At 34.9% G+C, this 18205-nt stretch overlaps 1 pseudogene; it reads left to right on the forward strand.

Annotated features, from left to right (window-relative positions):
* The first annotated feature begins 415 nt into the window (after positions 1-415).
* On the forward strand, positions 416-11622 carry LOC149563899 (uncharacterized; annotated as a pseudogene).
* The last annotated feature ends 6583 nt before the right edge of the window (positions 11623-18205 follow it).

Below are 18205 nucleotides of genomic sequence, written 5' to 3' on the forward strand. Positions count from 1 at the left end.
GGTGAATGAGATTTTCAACAATTACTAGCTGGAAAACAATATTTTTAGATGCATAAAACAAGATGAAAATTTATGATAGAATATTGGAGTATTAGATTGTGTTATTTGAAGACCAAAATTATCTGAACAATGAAGAGTATTCTCATTTATACATATGAACAATATACTTGAAAAATAATTCAACTCTTAGACGTCTACTGCCTGGATATCATAAAGCAAAAAAAACTAAGCAATAAGAAATTAATTTAAGATATCGATAGAAATACATAGGGTAAATGATTTAAAGAATCGGTTAAGAGAATCTAAAGTAAAGACTGATGAGTTCAAATCAATTATAAGATTGCATACATTGTGCAAGGATCAAGAAAGAACTATAACTTGACTCTGCAAGGCGCTAAATGATGAAATTGACGATATGCCCCAAGAAAAGAATGGTCACATAACAAAGCTACAGGATGAATTGTTAAGAGTCACTGGCAAAGAGTAGGTTTTGTAACTTTATTTGAAATAAATATGAACTTTTGGTGAATATTTTATAGTTTAGCACGTCACAATGAATTTTGATGGTTATCTCTAATTTGTCTATGTTGATAAAGCATTGCTCTGCAATATGGTAGGCCCAACATTTTCTTAATAAGCTGATACTCATCGTGGATTTTATGAAATGTCATATAATTTGATTTGTATCCTCATTTTTTGAAATGTCTCAAGTATGAATTTAATTGACTATGTTGTCCTCTCTCATATACTATAGTCCCTACTTAAAATTAACTTGTTTTTTTTCATTGACTATAGGGTATGTCTAACTAAATAGTAACAAAGCATTTTGGTGAATGTTGTTTTTAGGTTTAGCTTTGGCATGTTTATTACAATCTTCTCTTATTCACACTTAATAAAAATACTTATTAATATGGTGATTGTTGAGGTATGCATTTTGTTTTACTTGGAACAAGTTTACAATTATACCTTTCACTCATTAACGTTGTTATATTTTAGTTTATCTACCCTTCACAAGCCTTTTAATTGTAAATAGAAATTTATGATCCAGTAATATAACCTTTGAGTAATGCATACTCTGCTCAATTTTCTTAGTGTGCTTCTTTTAATTATTGTCACTATGTCTATGTTGTCATTCCATTTGTTTGTTTTTTGCCACAGCCTAGATGCTTTAGTTCTTCATCTATTTTATTTGTTCTATCAGGATGATGGATGAGTACTACAAGAATTGCAAGTGGAAATAAGGAGATTGAAAATTTGAGAGAGGCATCCTAATCTACAAAGAGATTTGTTCAAATGGCAAGGAATAATGCCATGATATCTATGACTATTTAACAAGGAGTATTTTCAGAATACCTCATATTCAAGCCACACTAAGGAGATTGAAGCTTATCATTTGAAGTAGTGTTTGTGTGGTTTTGTTAGGTATTAGTCACTACAAGACAATGCATTCTTATACAGATGACAAACTATTGTTTTAGAATTGAAATATAGCAAAATTTGTTGAGAAGACAATAGAACACACTTACATCCCCTCAATTTTCCATAATACAAATGAAAAACTACTCATATCAAATCTTCATATAAATATTTCTTAAACACAAAAAATGTCAAAGTAATTAAAGCAGATCCATACTATAGGTCATAGTAAATTTCCCTTCCTCCATTTAAGTACAAATAAATGCTCATGTTTTGTGATACAATTAAGTGTGAGTTTTGTAGTCTTCCCACATCCTTCGAGCTATTTCATCTCAAAAATTTGTCCAATCATCTTGTTGGTGTAAATACATATTTTCTATTTACACTTACTTAAGTTTACTTAGGTTAATGCATTATTTTATTAATTATTTTGTGAGACACTTAGGAGTTTGTGCACCTTTTTGAGTTGTCATGTTGACAACACAGAAGCACACAACTCTATTTCAGCACATGGTGTCTACAACACTGGAGTTTGCATCATTCACTGAGTTTTCATGTAGACAACACAATTATTCACACTCCCTTTTTAGCACATGTTGTCTACAACACTGATTTGTGTGTTAAACCTTTGTAGGCTTATCCTCTCATCGTTGCACTTACTTCTGTGCTTAATGAAGGATAACCCATATCTAGTGGACATGTGCCTGGTTGTATGACTTATCATGTAGTTGATTCTTAGGCATTCTAGATGCATCTTAGAGGCCTTTATATACAGGCACTCATAGTGTACTTTAATGCATATTGAATTGAATACATTGTTATTCGGATCATACTCCTTTCTGGTCTATGGTTGTGCTTGTGTTTGAGTTCTTAGTTCCTGGGTGAATTTTACCCTAAGGAAAATTCTTACATGGTACCAAAGCTGGGAGATTTTCTCTTCACATGGTCGTTCGAGACCATCTTGTTGCTTCAATACCTCAAACTAAATCTGGAGTACCGTAGAAATGGGAGTGTCTTGAGCTAAATCTAACCTCGCCATTGCACCTAGAACATTGATTTAGTGCAAATTGGCTACAAATTTGGCTACCCTAGCCCAAAGTCGATCATGAGGCAAAAAAAATTGCAAATCGACACCCATAGGCCCCGATTTGCAACATGGGTATGATATTTTAGATCTGTAATTTTTTAATTCGGATCTGTTAATCTCTGTAATTTTTTCAAATAGCTTTTTTCAAAAAAAAATTACGCCTAGTTGGGCTAATAAAGAAAAAAAATTGTAGAACCGGGCAGTCAAACCTCAACCCTACAATTTAGAGGGAATATTCCTTATTCCATTATTTAATCAGGATCAGACTGTACCATTTTTTGGTGGGCTTCAACAACAATTTTCAGACAACTTTCCATCGGCGTGCAATACTTTCCAACCAAAGTGGACAAATACATTAGACCAACCGACTCAAACATACACTAGGGGTTTTTATTTGAACAATGCCCGGTTGTTCTTTTAAACACCAATGTGGTTTATCCCACTAGCAATGTGGGATTAAACCCATGATTTTGGTTGCCACAACTTACTACTCCAGTGCCGCTTAAAAGCTTTTTTGGCCTACACTTATTTTCTAGCCATTTTCTGAATTCCAATGCGCACAGCTTGAAACCACCGTGGAATGCGCACTCAGGACAGCATTAGAAGTCTTCCCCGGTGATGTCTTATTGAACACCAGCATGCTATTATTTTTCTGGCCAACCATGAAGCATGACTCCAATCGAGCACTTGAAAACCTAACACATCATAAGACAAGCAAGTCTCCACCAATACCCACCTAACACATAGCTAATCCTCCCGGTCAACACCCTCCATGTAGAACTGACACCTCAGTAGGTCCATCCCGCCCAGTTGGTAACAGTTGTCAGACACGTGTCAACACTTGCATAGACAACCATGTAAGCAATTCGACTCAGCCATACACATTAGCTAGGACACTTTTTTGCCATACCCATCCTTACAATCCATACATAGATAACATCATGCTGACATCATTATAGGGATGACATTCACTAACGTCACCATTTCACGAGGTTAAATTTGATGGTCATTTGACTGTCATTCCCAGGCAATTTCTAACTACTATGATGATCGTTTAACTGTCAAATTTATGCATGCAATTTTTCTTCCAGACCCCTCTCCAAATTGCTTTTTGATTTGGCAACCTAACTTTGCGAGCCCATAACTTGCTCATTCGAACTCCAAATCAGGTGTAATTTTTTTTGAAATTGGGTAGAATTTCCTAAAAAATTTAGTGATGGTGTTCTTTTCTGGTTTTGGTGCAAGGATTTTTTAGAAATTGTATTTTTTGGTGATGGTACCTATTCAATCCTGCATTTTGTAACTTCAAACACTCAGTACGAGCTCATCTGGACACAAAAACAGGTTCTTTTTTTTTTAAAGTGCATTATTTTTCATCTACTTTCTAGATTTGTAGTTAAATTCTAGGATTGTGTGGGCAAAAATCTCACTTTCAAAATTAGGGTTTTTTCTGCATTATAATGCTTTGATTACTTTCCAGAATTGTTGTACATTTGAGCTATAATGCTTAGTGACAAATTTGGGCCTCAAAAGGTAGTTGTAAAAGAAAAATTAGAAGTTCACTTTGTTCATTTTGACAAGTGGCCTATTGTACACACACTACTTATAAAGTGCCAAAAGCATCTTTTTTGGGGGTTCTTTTGATTGAGTGAAAGGGGGGGGGGGTGTATTGTGTACTTGTGTCTCTCTTGTGTGCTCTTTTCATTTTTGCATCATGGGTTCATCTAAATTTCCACTTCTAACTTCACGTAATTATCTACATGGAAAGATATTGCATGGAGTAGATTAATGGAAAAAGGTTACAATCTTTATGTTGATGGTACAATACCCAAACCCACTGATGCTAAAGAACTCATTAATTGGAAACAAGACCAATAGGCTTTAGGAGCTATTAGGAATTGTGTACATAGAGATCTCTTCTTCCACATTGCCAGTTTCACATAATCTAAACCTGCATGGGACAAACTTGAATCATTGTATGGTAAGGTGGATGAAGAAAAATGATTTTAGATTGAGGATGATCTACTTCTCTTGGATCCAAAGAAATTTGACACAATTCAAGATTACATCGACAAAGCCAATGAGTATAGGGCACTACTTAAAGACTGTGGAAATCCCATGAAGGATGAAAAGTTGATTAATCACATCTAAAGAGACTACCTTCAGAGTATGCCTCCTTTGTTTTGAGTTATAATACTCACAAGTTGACCACGGGAACTGCTTATCAAAAGCCTACATTTGATGCATTTGCAGAAATGTTGATTGTTGAACAATCTCACTTGATAGATTTGGGACTTCTCACAACATCAAAAGACCAAAGCATTGGTGGTTAGTGATGAGCACCAATCAAGTCAAGGAGGAAAAAGTTCTAGCAAAAACAAGAAGAAGTAGTGGAAGCAGAAATCACAATCTGAGACACAACAATCCTCCTCACAGCAAGGCAATTATTCTTCCAACAAGAAGGGAAGTAATGAAAAGAAGGACAAACTTTTTTATGCATATTGCAAGAAGCTGAATCATGATGAACATCATTGCAAGACTAAAAGAATCGATGAGTTGGAAAACCTACTCAAGAAGAACAAAATTCAAGTGCCAAGTACTTCCAAGGATTCAACTCCAACCTCTTCAAAGGGAAAAGGGCAAGCACTTATGGAAAACTCAAGTTATTCTTCAAAATGGATACTTGACTTAGGTGCCTCCTACCATATGGGTTCTTCAAAGGGATAATTTTCTTCATTAAAGTAGTCACAGGTACTACACATCTTCATGGGAGATGATACTAAAATGGAAGCTAAAGGGAAAGGACATGTGGAAATGGAAAATGGGGAATTCCAAGATGTTCTCTATGTTCCAAATCTTAGCTCCAATCTCCTCTCAATTTACCAAATCACTCACCTTGGAGATGGTCACAAAGTTGAGTGAGTTCTAGATTCAATGATGGTGCAGAGTCTAAAAGATGATCCATTGGTTGCAGTGGGGAAAGTCAATCATGAGAATAGACTTTATTCCTTCTCCCACTTTGTGCCTAAGTCTCCTTCTCAAGTCTTGTTGACTCACTCTACTTCACAAATCAAACTATGGCATGAGCAGTTTGGTCATCTTGCCTTCCGCTATCTTCAACAACTTTCCTCAAAACACATGGTCAAAGGTCTACCTAACATCAACTTTTCTAAGCGTGAGTGTTCATCATGTTCAGTGGATATGCATCTTGAAGGGAAGTATGATAAAGGAAATTCTTCAAGAGCACCAGTTGTTCTTCAGTTGGTTCACATGGTTTTAGTAGGTCCTGTTGCAGTGACTTCAGTTAGCCAAGGCCACTGCATCCTTACTTTTGTTGATTACTTTTCACTATTCACATGGGTCTACTTCCTCCATCACAAGAATGAAGTGGTTGATAAGCTTCAAGCCTTCAAGAGTCATGTTGAAAAGAAATCAAGGAAAGCCATCAAGGTTCTACGAATGGACAACGAAAGCAGATATGTGAAAAAAAGACTTAGAGACTTTTGAAAACTTGAGGGAATTGATCTTCAAAATCCACCAGCATTCAGTCCACACAAGACAGATGTTGCAACTATGAGATTAGAACTCTTAAGACCGCGACAAGTTGTGTGATAAAAGCCTCTCGATACTACACTTGAAGTCAAAGCCATTAGCAGTACTACTCACATACTTAACAGATCTCCTCATACTGCCCTAGATAGGAAGACTCCTTTTGAGGCATGGTGTGGCAGAAAACCAATTGTGAGTCACTTCAGAGTCTTTGGTTGTCTAGCATGGGCAAACCTATCTTCCAGGGGATGCAAGGCACCAACACCTAGGCCTTTTACTTTCATCGAATACGAAGATAATGTGAAGGCTTATAGACTTATGGATCTAGAGACTCATGATATTTTTATGGAGAAGGATGTTCAGTTTGAGCAAAGTTCACCCAACTTATCCTCTAATCCTCTTCGCACTTCATACACAATGGAAACTGATAGTGACACTAGCAATAGTGCTTCAACAGATTCAGACACGTAGGGTTCTACTGACAGTTGCAATGAGAGGTCACATCATCAGTATAGTCCACATGCTTACATTGCCACAGTGAAAGGTCCAACACAACAGGGTACATATTGTCTTCTAGCTTGAACAACAGGGGATGACTACATGGTAGACATTTTAGGTTTATTCATGGAGTCACACATCGCAGATTTGGGAGATAGCCTTGATGATTTACATCTTCTCTTTGCTAAAGATGATCCTTCTACAGTTGTTGTGAGTGCTCACTCTAACCCTCATGTCCATTCTCTACATGATCAATCTTTACAGGTTGGCGTGATTGTGGATCCTTATGAATAAAAATTGGAGGAGGTCTCTTATCAGTTGAGGAGACAAATGGCTCATTGGGGCAGGTTCAATAGACATCCTTACCAGATCTACATTCATTCTTTTTAGCACAATTGGAAGGGGTGACCATCAACATCAACACAGGGATACTTGAGCAGGTTTCAGGGCCACCATACATCTTCAGGATTGCACCTTTGCCTTTGTTTCTTCCAAAGGGGAGGAACATCATTTGGCGCTCATGGACCAACTTCTTCCTTGGAGCAGCACTCACTGGTCGGCATTCTTCATTTGGGGGGGGACTCCCTTGTCTCTCTTCCTCTTCTTTCTTATGGAGGGACTTTTTCCTCTTATGAGGTTCTTGCTCTTCATTACTCTATCCATCCATGCATCATGTTTTCATCTCTCTTTTTGGGGGAGGTTTTTCCCATGAGGTTCTTCCTCTTTCTCCGCTTTATGAGAGATAGCATTTCATTATGTACATGGGTACCTAACATGGCCTAGTAGCCGAGACCCATCATGCATTTCATTCTAGTTTTGGTAAGCTTAAGGGCATTCCCCTAAGTTTCACTTAAGGGGGGGTGTTGGTGTAAATACGTATTTACTATTTACACTTGCTTAAGTTTACTTATGTTAATGCATTATTTTATTATAGTGCATTATTTTATTATTTATTTTGTGAGACACTTAGGAGTTTGCACACCTTTTTGAGTTGTCATGTTGACAACACAAAAGTACACAACTTTATTTCAGCACATGGTGTCTATAGCACTAGAGTTTGCATTATTCACTCAGTTTTCATGTAGACAACACAGTTATTTGCATTCCCTTGTTAGCACATGTTGTCTACAACACTGATTTGTGTGTTACACCTTTGTAGGCTTATCATCTCATCATCGCACTTACTTCCATGCTTAATGAAGGATAGCCCTTATCTAGTGGACATGTGCCTAGTTGTATGACTTATCATGTAGCTAATTCTTAGGCATTCTAGATGCATCTCAAAGGCCTTTATATATAGGGACTCCTAGTGTACTTTAACGCATATTGAATTGAATACATTATTATTCTGATCATACTCCTTTCTAGTCTATAGTTGTACTTGTGTTTGAGTTCTTAGTTCCTGGTTGAATTTTTTTCAAAGGGAAATTCTTACACATTTCTATCTTGTCAATTCATCTAAGTCTCAAGAATTGGCACATTTATCAAAGCACAACCATCATCATCTTCTAATTCCACTTCGAATGGGACGCCGCCTCCACTATAATGAAATTGTGTGGTATGGTACATACTAATACAATCTTTGTTTGGGTCATGATATTATAGGATGTCGCATGCTTCAGGATAGGAAACTGTTGCTTCAAAATACTAAATGTATGTTGTATTACATTCTTAAGAGAGGAGAGTCAATGGTTAAATAACTCTTGAGGACTGCAGATCGGGTTCACTCTACAAAACTCTTTTAGGTGATAATGAGTATAGCAATATGGAGCAAGAAAACTAGGTACATTTGGCTATCCAGCGTTAACTAAATAAAATTTTCCTACGAAAATAGAAAAAATGTTATGGTCAAAATATAGCATAGAAGTTCAGATTTCATATAATCATATAAAATATGAATTAATATACCAGGAGGAATGACAAGTGGATCTACTCTAGAGAGAGCCAAAGTAAGCACATGACCATCTGCAGCAAACCCTTCCCAACCAGCAAGAACGTATTGAAACTTATATCAAACAAACAAACACCTAAAACATTATGTGACAAGTTGCCTTTTCTATCACGATATTTTGCTTGGTTGTCCACTTCAACTGTAACTGGAACATGGGTTCCATCAAGTGCACCAATACAATCCTATAAAAATAAATAATATTATCAAATACATATTAATATTATTGATTCTATAGCAAAGAAATGCATGTCACTATGATATTTACCTTGAAGAAAGGATTGAAACGATCCTTCCCAACTATTTCTAGAGGAGTGGTTGGAGCAGGGAATCAAAGATAATCTTTATGTAATGCTAAGATAGCCTTCAAGACCTCGTTGAAGTATCGAATCACTATCTCTCCCAAATGACCAAATTTATGGCCAATCTTATGATTCTTTAAATTATGGCCAAGTGTATGCAAGAACATCACAAGTTGTACTTCTAATGTTATGTTTATTGTATCTTGAATGCTTCCCTTTTGTCTTAGAATTTTGACCAAGCAAAAGAAGGCTACTCTACTCGTGTATTTTGTCATGGCAATATGTGTGATTAGAATAGGTAATACGCTTATAAAAGGACATGTAGCTCTTCTTTGCTTACACCCTTGTCTTCTACCTTCTTCAAAAGATGCTACTATGCATACAACAAGGGTGGCAAGCAAAATAGCAAGCAAGCATATGACCTTCAACTTCCTAACAATGACTCCTTGAACTTTGACATCATAAAGAGGATCCATCGAATACCTAGAACCACAATATGGACAAAATATTTCATAAACATATAGCAAAAAGAGAGAAAAAATTATGAAAGTGAGGAAGCATAACTTATTCTCCCAAGATCCAACATAAGCAAGAGTAGTATATGCATGTAGAGAAACTTTCATGCAGATATCAGTGTAAAATCAATATGAATCTATATACATTGTAAAGTTCTTCAGTAGGTTAATAATATGTTATAAAATAAATAAATTTGGTGTCCTTGGTACTTGCCTACTTGGTATAAACATGCAATGGTGTTAGGTAAGTAGAATAGGGTGTACTTACCCAACATAGAAATGTGAAATAATGTACCATGTATCCATGCCATGCATATAGTAATAAGCATGAAAGGCAATTTTTTTGACATATTCTAATATGGAAATAACAACAGGTTCATAAACATTCTTTGATACTGCTAGAACTCTCCTAACACTCCCATTTTGTCACTGGCTAGGAGAATACACACCAAGGTTGTGGAGTTCGACTTTAGAAAGGTAGGGGAGAATACACTCCTAACATTTTTTTCTGTGGAGATATGCAGGGGGCTTAATTTCATGGTGGGAGAAAGGCAGAGTTTGGGAGACTGTGTTGAGATCCCCACTCAATTTTAAGACTTAGGAGTCGTGAAAGGTCTAGGAGACACATCTCCATTTCCAAGACATGTGTCAGAGGGAGGGGGAGACACATCTCCCAGTGACTATATATAATATGAATACCAACATTTGAAGTGAGATAGAAGACATAGAAATATTTACATGTTCAAAGCTTATGTTCAAGAATTTAGGAAATAATATACAACTTTTTCCAAAAGAGTTTCACCTTGAAATAATATAGAAAGAGCTTCAGATTTGAGAGATGACCATAGTGTGTGAATATACTCCTCAAACTATAGAGAAAATAAACAATATTTGAAAAATTGCAGACTTCATTTTATAATAGAATCAAAATATAGGATGACTGAAATACAACCAACTATTACAAGTGCACATTCCTATTATGTTTGGTTATAATTTTGGTGCTTGGAATCTCTGTACTAGATCCATTGCCAAGAGAAACGTATTCGCTATTATATTGAATTTACCGTAGTGTATTCCTCCTGCATTTGTTCCAAGTCTTAGAAACAAGACTGAGACAATGAACATTGTAGTTCTGCAAGGCCGAACCAACGGCAAACAAACGGCACATGTGATTGCTCTCATTTTTTTGCACTACAAACGGCACATTTACAAGCAAATTGCAATCTTTTCTGCAAATCATGCAGTATCAGATTAGGGTTTATTAGGCCTAATGTTAATATTGCACACTTTCTTTACTGTGAGGAGTGTCACAAAGCTCAGAAAATCCACCTTAGCCATGCTTTCCTCCAAAATTGGGACGAAGATATATTTTTTGAACCTTTTGTAGATTTCACATTGGAAGGAAGCGATGGAGGAATCACAAAGGCGCATAAAGACGTTCTGGTATGTTATAAACCCTTGTTGTTAAAAAGCCCTCATTTTTTATATCTGTTAAATGTTTTATTTAAATGTGAATTTTCAGTAGGTAGGGAAGTCCAAAGTATTCAAGGCAATGTTGAGGGCAAGAATGTCTGAGTCTATTAGCAGAAAAGTGAAAATAAGAGATATGATTGCTAGAGAATTGCATTCATTAATTGATTTTTAGTATTCAGGCAGTGTAAATTAGAGAAGCTTGGAATGTCATGACGTTGCACTTTACAAGGCTTCTGTTAAGTATGATTTGTCTCTTTTAACGACCATATGTGAGAGATTTCTGAAAATTAATGTGAGTACAGATATTCATGGAATTTTCGAGCTTGTTGTAGATTATGAAGTTGAGAAATTGCAGGAAGTTGTAATGCCTTTAATTTTCAATAGAGGTTTCATTGAAAGAAACCATCATTCTTTAGTGATGAGAATTCTGCAAGCGGCTTCAAAGTTTGAATGCTTTGTGGCGTACTAAAAGAAGAATAGTATATGTCCACATCCTACTTTAAAGTTTGTATGTTCGGACAAAGCGGTTGTGAGAAAAATGTTACTTTTTTCAATGGTGAGATGAATAACTGTGATTTAGGGAAGAGGTGCATTGATACTCTTTGTGTTGGTGCAAGTCTCAACAGTGTTGAATCCAGGGACAATAAGCTACCGATTTGTTTGGTGTCTGATGAGGAAGAAGACAATGATAAAAGAGAGGCAGTGGCTGAAAATCAACTGAAAAAACTAAAATCCTCTTCTTTTTGTCCACAAAAGGAAAAGCTCCGACTGTTTCTTCTCAGCCCACGCACCTCGTCAAATGCAGAGTCCAAAGCAAAAACCTTCAACAGATAAAATGATGCCTTTCAAAATGACTGTCAAAATGAAATAGGTCTTTGTCCAACAACGGACTCCGAATAATTATGTAATTTGGAAAAGTAATATAAAGAATAGGAATGGTCCATTCTAATAACAACTATTTTTTGGAATGGGCATATGCTTTTTTTTTGGAGTAAAATTGGTATATGTATCCCTATTTTGTATTCTAATTTGACACACCAAACAGAAGATACCAAACCAATTCCTATTTTCTTATTCCTATACCAGCAGACAAACAGGTCATAAGTGTTTACATCCTTCAAAATGCCAAACGATAAGGTAAGTATTATTTTGATTTTAATTTTTGAAATCAAGGATGTAATATCATAAAGTTTATTATCATCAAAATGATTGTTTATATATTTGATACTTAATATATTTTCCTAACAAAGTATTTTCCTGATAACCAAGGGGCTTTCCTATTAATATTTATCCAAATATAATTATTCCTTCTTAAGATAAACATTAGGGTAAAGCTCATTCTCGAGGAGCTCATTTCAAATTCTCGCAAGGTAAGTTCTTTGGCTCTTTCGAGATCGCGAAAAGATAAAAGAAAGAGCTAAAGTATTATTTTTAAATGTAAATATTATCAAATATATTTTTCCATGTTTCATTTTATAAAGAAAATACTTTTGGAGATATATTAAATTTCTGCAATATATCTATATCTCTTTGTAAACGGGTGGGTATTTTATTTACTTCTACCCTAAGTTTGTGAAGAATAAAATGTGTGTAGAGTATAGTTGGTGTCTCTCTTGCTATTCAATAAAGTACTTTCAAATTCAATTTAGGATAATATTTTCATTTTCAAGATATCTTATAAATTATGTATTTTTACCCTAAAATTAGAAAGTTAATATTAAAATCTCATTATAAGAATATTCTCCAAAGCAATATTTGAAGGTTAAATGTTTTTAATATCATATTCTGACAAAGTGCATATGTATAGGAGAGAGCTTCAGAAAAATTTAAATTAAAGGTAAGACTTTAATTTATTTACTTTATTAAAGTCTCTCATTAAATTATTTTGTGTGTATAGGGTTTATTCATCAAAATTATTAAAGTATTTGTTAAGAGAATCAAAAGGGAGATCAAAGAGTTATTAATGATTTAATTACTCCTTCAAATCCAAAGGACTCGACTATTCAGCAAATATGATGTTTCAGAAAGCTTTGCATTATAGCAATTGAGTGTTGCGTTGCATTTCGTTATAGGCTAGGAAGCATCGTGATGATCTAAAGCTTGTATGCATCCTTTGAATTTCTATAAAGGACACCAGGATCATTCGCATTAGAGATAGATAGTTACATAGTGAGAAATATAATGAGTTATCAGATACAAGATGGATGCTTATAGTAGTATGATTAGGTCATGCAACTTGAACACAACTCAATTGTAATTTTTTTTTTGAATCAATAAATGATGCCGTTTCTTGTCTAAAATTGGAAAATTTGTTTTATCAAAACTTGCATGCTATATTGTCCTCTTGGATGCATAACTATTGTTTGATAGATTGAACTTCATGAATACTCTTGTTTATCAGATATTTTCATATTGCGTTATGGTATTTGTCTAACTTGTCTCTTTTAGTCAGGGTTAAATTCATTTAGACTAGGATTTCATGTTTTGAGTTATTTGTCCATCAGTTAATGGTTTGGTCAACCATTTCCATAAGAGTTTGATGATAAGTTCTTCTAGTGTTGACTCAATTTGAACAATTGGACCTAGGGACTTGTCGTCATTGATTCATTTAAATTTGCAGTTACATGTTAGTGTCATTCTTTAACTTAATCATCTGCATATCATTCATCCATTTTCATCCTCATCTTCAATCATTATTTAAAATCATTTCAAAAGCATTCCCAAAATATTAAAAATACTCAATTTTACATTTGATTTCTCCTTGAGAAAGTGCTTGCCCACTCAAGAGTGTCAATTTCAAGTATGCGTTGGTGATTTTTCTCCTTTTTAAGAGTTGAGATAGAAGGTATAACCACCTAGGTCTAGCAGAGCCTGAAGTGTGGAGGTTGAGTAATTGCATTTTGACCTTCTTCGTTGACCAAAATTATGTCGATTTCCCAGCATCATTTAGGAAAGGCTTGCAGGTTTTCAACCATCAATTTTTTGCACCAAGAAGTTGCTCGACAATAGCGACATCAGCTTTTGCATTTCCTGGCATTTGAACATTAGAGTCAATAGTAATTTTAGATATATCAATTATACTAACTATTACTTATTGAGTTGTTGTTTCTCACCAATCTAAGGATATTCTTTGATTTGCACAATTGCTGGATTGGTTTCCATCAATGCATCTTTGATTGATTTAGGAGCTTTCTTCTTCTATTTCTTAGTTAACGTAGTTTTCTTGGACTCCGTTTCAATAGTAGTCACATCTAGCACTATATTTTTAGGAGTTTCATCCTCTATGGTGAATACTTCTATCTACTTCTTATTTTCCTAGGCCATCTTATGTATTGTTTCAACCAAAATTACTTGTCATTGTCATAGATATCTTCTTTGTTATCAAATTGTATTTCTCGTGTTCTTCTCTTCGTTATCTTCCTTCTCCTCATCTACAGGCATAAGACCAAAAAAAATTCTTCCATACTATCTTACACTCATGTACAACTTCTTCAATTTAACTTTTCAAAATCTTATATGCCCTTCTTTTTGGCACAAACCTTTTAGCATAATCCCTCATAGTTATTGACATGCAGGTATGTGTAGGTTCATGGTGTGCCAAAAAGTGTCGATGTGAAAAAAGTGGAGTTTTAAAATGTCTAACAGTGTTTCAAAATCTGTTAACTTTTTTCCACCCACCCTGATACCAAGGCAAAAGGTTGGGCCAAACCTTATCAAGTATCTATCCATTATCGGGTATCCATTATCATATTGTGTATCTGATATAAGATCGAAGATCCTAAACTTGTGACTAGGAATTTAAAACAAGAACCTGAGAGAAAATTAGGCATTTGCAGCCACGGTGTTTTGTTTGGCTCTATTTCGGGTATCAAATCCAAGAATAGGTATACGATATAGGTAACTATTTTATTTTTTATATTTTTATGATTTTGAATGATTTTTATTTTAAATTAGGTATTTTTAAATAGAAATTGTTGAAATTTAGGTTTTTTAAACAGAGATTGTTGAATATTAGAATTTTTTAATAGAAATGTTTTTTTGCAATTTAATAGGTATGGCTGACCTGAATGATGATACTAAGCCACAAAAACATGTCCCTCGAAACCCTCCACCAAACAATCCCCTACCCCCTCAAAATCCTCCTTGAATTGAAGATTTCCTACAAGAAAATCTTGCCAAATTGAGGGGTTTGCAAACCACATATAACGTTATACCTGCATTGGCTCCCATGTTATCCACATTAAACACCATAGTGGATAATATTCAAACATTTTCTCACTGGCATGAGAAAATGCATGCCATGTTTGATGATGGGTTGGACTACGATGAGGTTGCGGCCCTAAACATAACTAAAGATGATATGGTTAACCTTTTTGTGGACCCAAAAAATGGTAAAATAGTAGACCACAAAAAGCCCAAATTATCAATTAAATGGTGCACAAATGAGGCTATGCGTGTGAAATTTTGGGATCGTTGGTGGATGGTTTCTGACAAAACTCCACACAATAATTTAGAGGTGTCATTCTATTTCATTAGAAAATTGTATGCTGAATTTGTTTTGGGCCTCAAGATGAACTACTAGAGCATGAGGCCCAACATGGGTGTAGGAGGAGCTACTCATGACTAACCATTTTCCTAGCGAAAGAAAGCTAGCACTTTTGTCCCCCATACTGATATCTCCCCCTCTCCTCCAGTGCAACATCTTAAAATCATTGCAAAGGCTAGCTCTCAAACTATTAGAGCCATCCATAGATTGAGTATCCTATTGATATCCTAGGCTAGGTCAGTGTTGCCTCTCCGTGTTGATGATACTAGCGCAAGTTTATCATCAACGAACTCATCACATGTTTGTGTTCCTAATACTTGCATAATGTGCAAGAATATTTGGTTGGGTCCCCATAGATGATCTTTCTGAGTATCACTTTGTATTTGAGGAGGATGATAAACTAGACGTGCCTATAGAGACTACACACCTTGATGTGAGAGACGAGGGGCATGCAGAGACATGGGATCCTTCTGTGTTGGTATGTGTATACATTTTTTTGTTACGGCATATGTGATTTAAAGTTAATATTTATAATTAGAGTGATTTTAACCCATACTAACTTATACATGTATGTGACCTTCATTCATGTTTAGTTGATGACTAAGGAGGAGCTCAGACAGGTTGATGATGCCAAGCTCTTAGCTATTTTATTTGGCCTTGAGACATCTATGGTACATTATGTTGTGTTCTCATTGTTCTTCTATTTGATATTGAAACATATATGGTTTCTAATATTTCTTTTCTCTTGCAGGTATCACATGTCAGTGGAGGGCCAAGTGCGAAGGGTGAGGCACAACCCATTGACATGGGAAAGGTAATTAGGTGCTTTAAAAGTGATTAAATATCGATGCATTCTTGTAAAATGTTTGTACTGATGAACTTTAATTGCATTCTTTGGTGATGAGTCCAACCAGATTTGGTATTGCAGACCCTCTGGCATTTCCATTTGTAGCGAGAGCCCCATCGTATGTGTTACCTATGGTTTTGGAACCCTAAATATTTCCCTCCCATTCAACTATGCAAAAAAAGTAGTATTAAAAAGAAAGCTATTAAATTAATCATTTACTAATTATTTTGCTTTATATAATATTTAGTTCTTAAAAGAGTTAAATATTAATATATTGAAATGCAAGATAATTAAATGTCAAATTAATTTAAAAGAACATTAACCTCTCATATAATTAATTCTAGAAGAATTAATTATCATAATGTGAAAAGAAATAAATCAGGTGAGTTGACAAGAGTGGGTTAAAATTTGAAGAGGAATGTAAAGTAATTCATTCTTAATAGAATTAATTCTTATTATAGTGTGCATAAAGATTGTGAAATTGAAGTGAGGGGGGATATAGCAAAAGAATGTAAAATAATTAATTCTTTAATGGAATTAATTATTACAATAACGAACTTGGGGTTCGGAAAGAAGTTGGGGTAGTTGTCAAACTTTTTTGCAAATTTATTTAATGGGGGGAAACTGATTGTAAAGGGGTTCTTCTTGTTCTTGTTCTTCTCAGGTTGGGAAATGTCTATACATTTTTCAAGACAGGGAAGGTATTTTCAGTTTTGAGTATTTGTAACAGAGAAGGAAAGGAGAAAATGATATTTAGTTTTCAAATTTGTTTATGATGCAAGGATAAAATGATCCTATGTTTGTTTTCTTTACATATTTGGAATAAAAAGAAATTTAATTTTAGATCTTATGGTTTGAATTTACATTTCTCTGGCTGGAAATGATCTTGTGGTTACTCCAACCACATTTAGAATATTATCTTGTTCATTTATCAAGGTTCTTGTGTGTCATGGAATCCTAAGGTTTTATGCACCGTAAATGCAGTGAATAGCAAATTTCCCTTTTGTTTCTCTGTAAGTAGGAAGATTGATTAGATAGCTTTTGTGCTAGGTATTTGATTTCCTTTCAAAATTATTTAAATTAAGGTTTGCATTCATATCATATTGATGAATGAATGTTAGTGTTCCTTCTTTGCCTTCTAGTTAAAGGCATATCAGAAAATTATTTATTTTGAATCAAAAGGAGGGAGTTGTACCTCTATTTCAAAATTTAGAGAGCACTTGACAAGATAATTGCAAGTGACTCTATTGTTGGTTTCAGAGTTTGTCTTTCTTTTGGGTATTTGAGATTCATTTGTGAAGGTGTTTTTGGAGAGGACAAACCTATTTACTAACAGTTTTTGGTGACTCTACTGGGGAAAGAATGTGAAGTTCTAGTGTTTTCTTTCCTTAGAAATCTGAAGGTACCTCCTCGAGGATGAAGGTTGGCAACTCTAATTGATTGTAGTGAAAGAATTCTGGTGTTATGGCTTTGGTTGCAGCCTAGGCATGGGGGGCTCAGATTGGGCCATTTGCTTTGTCTGAATACTCAGCCTTGCCTAAAAGATCAATTGAACATCTCCAAAAGTTTTCTATTGATGTAAATCAAGACCCTGATGATCACATTAAAGCAACTACAGTCGCTTGTGGGATTCTTGGTGTGCAGGAAGAGAACATATTTGTCAGACTATTTATAGGAAATCTCATTAGGAGCGTTTCTAATTGGTTTCAAAATTTGCATAATGGTTGTATCACTTGTTGGAGTGATCTTGAGGTAAAGTTTCTTCAAATATTTAAACCTACAGTTAATGTTGCCAAGTTATGGTTAAATTTCTTTCAAATTCAAAAGAAAGAGATTGAATCTATGAGGGATTTTGTAGATAAGTTCAATAGGGGTACTGGTAAAATTCCCCAATATAGCCAACCAAATGAAAGTAATCAACTGTGTGTTTTCATTGTTGCTTTACAAACTGAAATCAAGTTTTTATTAAAGCGTCAAAAAGTGCAAACATTGCAAGATGCACAAAGGGATGCTATTAGTTTAGA

The sequence above is a fragment of the Cupressus sempervirens genome, chromosome 4 (assembly GCF_028749045.1).
Source record: "Cupressus sempervirens isolate cs-2001-9-10 chromosome 4, ASM2874904v1, whole genome shotgun sequence".
Taxonomy (NCBI): Eukaryota; Viridiplantae; Streptophyta; class Pinopsida; order Cupressales; family Cupressaceae; genus Cupressus; species Cupressus sempervirens.